This window comes from Urocitellus parryii, chromosome 9 (assembly GCF_045843805.1).
Source record: "Urocitellus parryii isolate mUroPar1 chromosome 9, mUroPar1.hap1, whole genome shotgun sequence".
Taxonomy (NCBI): Eukaryota; Metazoa; Chordata; class Mammalia; order Rodentia; family Sciuridae; genus Urocitellus; species Urocitellus parryii.
The window spans coordinates 16,005,665-16,011,664 of NC_135539.1; positions in this window are offsets into that span (position 1 = coordinate 16,005,665).

Sequence of the window (6,000 nt, forward strand, 5' to 3'; positions counted from 1 at the left end):
TCCACCCCCACCCCCACCCCGGGCCAGCAGAGGGGTGAGCTGTGCCCTCAGATTCGTGGAATTGACCAGCCTGGGCATGATGTCACCCATGGGAACGCTTCCAGCCAGGCTGGGTTTGCTGCTGGGCGTGTCCAAGGTAGGGCTGTCAGCATCTGGTTCGGCTGTCCCTTAGCACAGGGGCGGGGACACCCCCTGGCTCCAGCCGGCTGCGTTCCTGCCCGGCTCCAACTAAGCCCAACGCTGCCCTTTCTCCTCCCCTCGCCTGTCCAGGCCAGAGGCAGATGTTATCACTCTGCAGAGTCACTTGTCACCCTCCAAAGGTGGTGAATTTAGAATTTTCACCCCCCGATACACTATTTGTGTCCACTTGGCGGTCTTCCTCAGAGACTACGTGCTCCGAGAGGACAGGAGTGGGGTTTTATCTCTTTGCCTCCAGACTGGGACAGAACTGTTGGCATCCAGGAAAAGTTTGTAGAGCTAATAAAAACAATAAAAGGGCAGATTTATTGGGTTCTTATTGTTTGCTGAGGATTCTACTGTATCACTCCACACACATCAGCTCAGGTAACTCGACAGCTTGGGGTTTGGTTTGGTTTTGTTTTGGGTTTTTTTTTTTTTTTTTGGTACCAGGGATGGAACCCAGGGGCACCCAAACACTGAGCCCCATCCCCAGCCCTATTTTGGATTTTATTTAGAGACAGGGTCTCCCTGAGTGGCTTAGTGTCTCAATTTTGCTGAGGCTGGCTTTGAACTCACGGTCCTCCTGCCTCAGCCTCCAGAGCCCCTGGGATTACTGGCGTGTGCCACTGCACCCAGCCGACAGCTTGGTGTTCTTGCAAATAAAGAAACGGAGGCAGAGAGAATCCACATAGCCACACCCCTAGCGACTAGTGGGTCCAGAGCCTGTGCACCTAGCCACTGTGCAAACTGTCTTCTGTAGGGGGGCTTTCCCCCAGAGGCCACTCTATCTGTCTTCCAGGAAGTCTTCTCTGGTCCTTTCTGACTTCAGGCTCATCTTCCTCCGCCCACCGGCATTCTTTCCCAGGACAGAGTTGAGGGTGGAAAAGAAGAACTTTTTTTCAAGAACTCTACTGACTGAGCCATAGCCCCAGCCCTCGAGACCTCTTTTCAGCAGCTGCCGTGATAACTCCATTCGTAGATCATGGGGAAGTTTGTTCTTTATACAGCCCTGGTTTTCTCAAACAATCCGACCTAATGGCCTCAGACTTTCCCCCCCTTTCAGGCCCCTGTAGACCATCTCCCTGGGGAGTCAGAGGCATTTCCAACTCAACCTGCTCCCTGGGAACTGCCCCCCCCCCGGGAATACTGGATAAAGACGCCAACCTCTCTCCTGGGGTTGAAAACTCGGGAGAGAGGTCGGGGCATGAAGGTAGTGCAAGTCAAGGTGCGGATTCCGGGACCACCGTCCCCAGGTCAAAAGAGGAGAGTTGAGAATGGAGACCGCGGGACCCCAGTGTTTAAGAAGCAGCTGAAGCACGAGAAAGCACCTAAATGAAAGACCAAGCAACATGAGGCTGCCCCCTGCTCAGGACTCTCCCAGCCTCTTAGCCTCCCAGCCTCCTTCCTCCCACCCCATCTTCAGGCCACATCAGGAGCACGTTGCCAAAGGACAGACTGGACCGCCACACTTCTTGCTTGATGTCTTCCCTGTAAAGCGCTCGCCATATTCCTTAAGTTGCATGGACTCACCCTCCGACGATCCTCCTAGGTCACACACCAGCTTGACTGCCATGCCACGCTCTGGCCTCTTCCCCCTCCACTCATTCTCCGCTCACTCACTTATCCTTCAAGACCAGGTACAAATGTCCCTATCTCTGTATACAGTGTTCCCTTGGCTGGGGGGATATCTCCATGCTAAAGCTCTTGCCTAGCATGCACCAAGACTTGGATTTGATCCTCAGCATTAAGGGGGAAAAAAATAAAAATAAAAGCCTTACTACAGGGCTGGGGTTGTGGCTCAGCAGTAGAGCGCTCGCCTAGCATGTGCGACGCCCTGGGTTCCATCCTCAGCACCACATAAAAATAAATAAAGATATGTGTCCAACTAAAAAATAAATATTTTTTTTAAAAAGCCTTACTCTAGGTTTCCCTTTCCCAGCAAGTCGGAGTACTACAAATCACTGACAGAATAAGCAAACCTTTCTGTTTTCCACCATGCAAAAACGGAGGCCCAGTCCAGGATTACAGGCGTGGGCCGCTGCATCCAGCTAAAAAGTTGGGCCTGGTGGTGCATATCTACTGTCCCAGCCAACCAGGAGGATGAGGCAGGAGGATTCCTTAAGTCCAGAATGTCAAGACCAGCCTGGGCGACATAGGGAGGTTCCATTTCCAAAAGAAAAGCATTCCAAAACAGTATTTAAATGGGAAGAGTGAGTCGATTTAAAGAAAAGCAATAGGTGAAACTATAAAGAAAAACAAGATACACCGATCGTAGAAGTTAGGATCCTGGGAGCTACTGGGATGGTCAGGGGAAAGAGGTGGCCAGGGGCACCCCGGACATTTGGAAGACTGACTGGCAAAGGGCTGTTTCTCATGAGCGATGGCACAGACACCGGTGTGTGAGTCCCTATTTTTCAAGACCACACATGTCTTTTGTGCATGATTTTTTAAAAAAATCCCCGGAAAAGAAATAAAATGATTGAATGGATAAAGAAAATGTGGTGCATATCTACACAATGGAATACTACTCAGCATTAAAAGAGAATAAAATCATGGCATGTGCAGGTAAATGAACAGAGTTGGAGAAGATAACGCTAAGTGAAGTCAGCCAATCCCAGAAAACCAAATGCCAAATGTTTTCTCTGATATCAGGAGGCTGATTCATAGTGGGGATGGGGGCGGAGCATGGGAGGAATAGACCAACTCTAGATAGGGCAGAGAGGAGGGAGGAGAAGGGCGTTAGGAAAGACGTTGGAACGAGATGGACATCATTACCCTCAGTACATGCATGAAGAGGCCAATGGTGTGACTCTTCTTTGTGTACAACCAGAGGCATGAAAAATTGTGCTCTAGATGTGTACTATGAATGGAATTGCATTCAGCTGTCACACATAACAAATTAGAATTAAAAAATAAAGTGATGGCGAGATAAGATCATGTGGACCCTCAAAGCAACCTGACATACCACAGTGAACTGACCCTCAAGGAGACGCCCTCGAGGTGCATCTCTCTGTCTCTCTGGCTCTGTCCTCTCCCTCCTCCCCTGAAGCAGCCACATGAAGGGGCAGGCTCTGCATCCCCCCGGGGTGGGTGCCCAGGGAACCCCTTCCTGCCTGGCCCCGCTCTGCCTCGCTTAGTCACCTCCTAGCAAACTCAGGAGCCGTTCCAGCTCCATCTGTCCCAAGGCAGGACCAGCCCAGGGTGGAGAAGGACCTGGATCATCAGGATTCCTGAGACACATGCTCTAACTGCAGGCTGCGGGCTGAAGGAGCCTCATTGTGCCATTGTGCCAGGCTGGAAGCTGCAGGGAGCAGGAGGTGGAGTGAGACAGACCCAATTGTTCAAATGCTCTCTCTCGCCTCCTCCAGGAACAGACCTGGAGAAATCTTCCCAGCCTTGCTCCTGCCTCCAGCCAGACCTGCCAGGTGTTAATTTGACACACTCTGTGGTCCGTCAACTCTGCTAGCTGACGCCGTGCGCTCGGGAATCTGACCACTGTCTTTGGTTCTTTTTAATAACAGGATTAAATGCATTTTTATTGTATTTACACACAAAATAATAAATATTGTATTAGGAGTCTTGTCTACCAGGAGCAAAAAACATAACGCATCTTGGATTAAGAAATAAACAAACACTCAGGCTCACGTGACTGAGAAATCCACGGGTCTCTAGCTTTAGGTATGCAGGGAGCTTGGGGATCCAGAGACTCAAAGGTAAGAACTCTGATTTACCACTGCTCACCTGTCTCGCCCTACAGTGTGTCGAATAGATACTAGAGGTCCCCGATCTGTGTCCTATGCCTTAGTATCCCAGAAGAAAGGGAGGGCTTCACTTAAAATTATTCCCCAACCCCAAAGTATCGAATAAACTTGCATTTGACACACGCAGGTCATGGTTCTTTCCTTGAACCAATTGCTGTGACCAAAGGGACAAAATGGTAATAGGTCAGGTCTGGGTTGTGTGTTTATTTTAGAATTGATGGAGCAGCCCACTTCTCAAGAGCCACGTCAAAAGAGAGCGGAGGGGCTGGGGTTGTGGCTCAGCGGTAGAGCTCCCGCCTCGCACGTGCAAAACCCCAGGTTGGATCCTCAGCACCACGGAAAAATAAATAAGTGAAATGGAGGTATTGTGTCCAACTACAAATAAAAAAATAAATAAATATTAAAAAAGAGAGTGGGGTACAAAGCAATTGCCCAAATGTCATCAGTATTTAGCCCAAATAATATATATGTGCTGTCCTCCAGAAAATTGGAAATTTCAGCAAGACATAAATAACAAAGACCTGCCATTATTCCACAATACGTCATCTGGGCCATCTTTCCTAATTAGAGGATTCAATTCAGCAGGGGATTTCCCAAGAATGTGAAATGATTCAAGTGCAAACACGAGAAAGAGAAGAAAAGCAAACAGTGCTTTAGTGAGTTAGTAAGGCTGATAATCCACGGTTCCCTGTCAACCTCACGAGCCAGTCCATCCCCAGATCCCTGCCAACCCCGGAGCTAATTTATGCCTTCTTGAAATTTCACCTTCAGCCATTCATCTATCGCTCATCAATGTGCTCATCCATCATCCATCCATTCATCTATTCAACCAACCACTCACCTATTCAATAATTACCTTTTAAGCTCTGAAATCAGACCACCTGGTTCAAATCCAAGTCCTGACTCTAATTATCTGTGTGACTCTGAGCTAGTTACTCAACCCATCTGTGCCTCAGTTGTTACTACATAAGATCGTTTGGAGGATAAAAATGAGATTAAGGCAGATTCCCAAGTGCTTTGTTGAGAGCAGGGCTCAGGTAAGATTCTCAACAGAGTATTCTAGTCTTGAATGTTCGTCGTTGTTTTCCCAACCTTAGATGTTCACCATATGAAGGCCACGTCCAGGTAGCTGAGTGGGCTATGTGGGGCAAGTACTGCCGGCTACAATTTTTTTTTTCTCTCTGCTATCCTAGAGGCAGATTCTGACTGTAAGAGTTTTTAGGACCACCAAGATACGTCCTCGGGGACTTCCTAATTTTAAAAAAGCTTATATTCAATTTTTAAAAATGATAATAAAGGCAGCTCATGCTTTGCAACTCCTTTGGGTCAAGGCAGTGGTCTGGGGTCTGGCGTTACTAAAACTTCCTGGCTTAAGGCTGGACACCTGATAAATCACCAACTAGACGTCAGGGGAGCTCCTGCGACACTGTAGATCTAGGAAGTGGCACAGAAACAAAGCCAGCCCACCCCACAAACAATTGTGGAATTTTGTGGGCTTATAGACCTCACTGGAGACCAAGAGAGTGTCCCCATCAGTGGGCATCACCAGGGAAGAGAGCAGTGTTTGGGAAGTCATACTCATTCTCCAGACGGAAAATCAGACTTGGCTTCCTGGGTCGTAGCTGGAGATCTTGGTCCCAGGCTTTTCCAAGAGCGATCGATGCGTGCAGCTTATGAAATCAGGAGAGACGACGGTCGCCCGGGAACACCAGCTCTGACTCTATACTGACTCTGACAGAGACGGGATCTGAGTTTGGCAGGGGCCTGAGTCGAGTGTCAGCGTCTGTCCAGAAAAGGGCCCGGCCCAGGCAGCATCAGGACCATCTGTGCTCAGGGTCCAGGGCCCAGTCGGGGGCCCGGCCTCACTGTCAGGACGCTTCTTTGCCCATGAGCACTCCTGGGGGTGGGCTGGGCTGTCTCCCGGACCTTCCGTCCCACCTCCATTCCACTATTTACAGCCCCTCCTCCTTCAAGGGTCCTGCCAGAGCAGACACCCAGCCTTGCTCGCGCGGCCCACCCTCATCCAGGACCCTGGGTCCCTGAGGACTCCTCCCTTACT